Source organism: Lissotriton vulgaris, chromosome 2_1, assembly GCF_964263255.1.
Source record: "Lissotriton vulgaris chromosome 2_1, aLisVul1.2, whole genome shotgun sequence".
Classification (NCBI taxonomy): domain Eukaryota; kingdom Metazoa; phylum Chordata; class Amphibia; order Caudata; family Salamandridae; genus Lissotriton; species Lissotriton vulgaris.
In genome coordinates, this window is record NC_141687.1 from 1977727032 (window position 1) to 1977729837 (window position 2806).

The window sequence follows — 2806 nt, forward strand, 5'->3', positions numbered from 1 at the left end:
GGCCGCCTCAACAATTACTTTGTGGCAACGAGATAGACCGATGGAGCCGTCAAAAGATCGCTGCTCCTACATTTTGCTGGCGATGACATATACAAACTATTTGCACATCTCCCGAACACTGGCGCGCCCACCGACTATGATGCTGTGGTCAGAGCTCTAAACGCCCATTTTGACCCCAGTTTAACCCTCAATACGAGCGATTCAAACTCAGGCAAGCCATGCAAAGAGAAGGGGAATCAATGGACACTTATCATGCACGCCTCAGAGAACTAGCAAGCACGTGCACTGAGGACGATCAGACCAAAGAGGTGACGGCACAACTCATCCGAGGCTGCCGCTACAAAATGCTGCAGACACTCATATTTCGACAACCCCTCATCTCCTTAGAAGACATTTTGATCCTCGCTCGCTCAAACGAATTGTCAGACATCCGAGCAACTGCAATGGAAACCGCGCTCAACCAACAAACTGAGCAAACAGTTAGCGTCACGGTGGAGCGTGCTGACGCCATTCGCACACCATCTCGTGGCGGGCGAGGAAGGTGGCGCACCAGGACAACGCGACGGACACAGTGAGGATACTGCGAGAGAGAAGAGCACCCTCCAGACAGTTGCCCAGCAAGGGGAAAGACGTGCACCAAGTGCGGTATCCCCAACCACTTTGCGAGCGTGTGTCGAGGAGGTTCGCGTGGTAGAGGCAACCCAGGGAGGAGGACCCCGACAGGAGCTGTAAGACATCTATCGCTAGAAGAACCCACAACTTCACGATCAACAAGGACCTCCACTCGCCACAACCAGCGCCTGGATGACTCCTCCACGGAAGAAGACAAAGAATGCTATTTTGTATAGTTTGCAGGCGACCTCAAAAAGAGACGACGACCGCAACCCAAGTGCAACATTGAGATTGATGGATCCCCAGTAACTGGCCTGATAGACACAGGAGCAACCGTTAATGTAATGGGGTCGCAACACTACAAAAAGCTGAACCCGAGACCACGACTCACCCCGTCCAAAATCAGGATTCTAACGTACGGAAGCCAGAAAACGCTTTTCTTGAAAGGAAAGATGACAGTCCAGGTGAAATCGGAGAGCCAAGCAGTAACAACAACATTCAATGTTGTCGATAGAGAAGCAGATATATTAGTCGGGAGTCATACCGCTGAAGACCTCAATTTCATTGCATTTGCAAACGCAATGAAACTTCTCCAAATCAATGACATCTGGATTTGTTCCCACAATTGTTTAAAGGATTAGGGAATATAAAGGGACCACCAGTAAAACTGCATATGGATAAGGCAGTACAACGTGTTGCGCTAAGACACTGGTGAATCATTTTCCATCTCCGGCCACTAGTAGAGCAAGAACTCCTGAAGCTCGAACAACAGGGATTGATCAAAAAAGTAGCAGGTCCAACGCCCTGGGTATTCCCCATGGTGATCGTTGAAAAGCCAAAGCCGCCAGGAAAGATCCGAATCTTCATTGATATGAGGATGCCTAACCAGGCCATAAAAAGAGAAAGACACTTAACACCAACGGTCGATGACATCCTAGCCGACCTCAACGGCTCGCAATGGTTCTCGAAATTAGACCTAAACGCTGGATATCATCAGCTAAAACTCCGGAAGAAAGCAGGTATATTACCACATTCTCGACCCACCTTGGGCTTCGTCGGTACAAAAGATTGAATTTTGGAATATCTTCAGCTACAGAAATTTTCCAAAACACTGTGAGAGAAATTCTATCAGGGCTTCAAGGAGTCCTCAATGTAAGCGACGACATCCTCATCCACTCAGTGACAATTGAAGAACACCACCGTCGACTCCGATCCACTCTTCAGAGGTTGGCAGAACGTGGCTTGACCCTTCACAAAGAGAAGTGCCAGTTCTTACGCAAGACAATCGATTTCTTTGGGTATGTCTTTAGCTCGTAAGGTGTCAAGGTAGACCCCAGAAAGTCACAAGCTATCCAACTTGCTCCCGCACCGACAAACGCCTCCAAAGTGAGAAGTTTTCTGGGAATGGCAACATATTGTGGACGCTTTATCTCGAACCATGCCACAATTTCAGAGCCACTGCGACACCTAACAAAGAAAGAAACTCCCTGGCAGTGGACTGAAATAGACAAGGCGTTCAAACAAGTACAGTCAGCCTTACTGGCCAGCACAACCATGGATTACTTCAACACCACTCGCTCAGCAGAGCTACTGGTAGATTCCAGCCCGTTGGGCCTGGGAGCTTTACTCACCCAAGAGACTGAACCAGGGACCTGGGTCCCATTAGCCTTCGCGAGTAAAGCTCTGACAGCAACGGAAGCCCGATACTCGCAAATAGAACGGGAAGCACTGGCCATCAAATGGGCATGCAATCACTTTCACCTATATGTGAGTGGCCACCCCTTCAGAGTAGTAACAGATCACCAGCGTCTCCTCCCGCTTTTCAAAGGAACCGCACCTCACCCACCTCCAAGAATTGAAAGGTGGCCAATCCAATTGCAGCAGTACCAGATGGAGGTGGTATATCGAACAGGTGCCCAAAACCCCGCCGACTTCCTGTCGCGTCATCCCCCTTCCACCATGGGGATTGATGATGATCAAGAGACAAAAACAGAAGAGTTCGTCAACATGGTCTCCCAGTGGTTGTGCCCACAAGCTCTCTTGATAGAAGAGATAAAGACACACATGGACACAGACATAATCTTCAAGCGAGTATCTCATGGGAAGGATTCCTCAAAAACATCCAAGGGTGGAGCGAGCCTGACAGGACCCGCCTGGGAATATTTTGGAAAGTTCGAGATAAACTCAGCGCCGC

At 49.3% G+C, this 2806-nt stretch overlaps 1 pseudogene; it reads left to right on the forward strand.

Moving 5' to 3' along the window:
- The first annotated feature begins 239 nt into the window (after positions 1-239).
- Positions 240-1684, forward strand: LOC147733593 (uncharacterized; annotated as a pseudogene).
- Positions 1685-2806: the final 1122 nt, after the last annotated feature.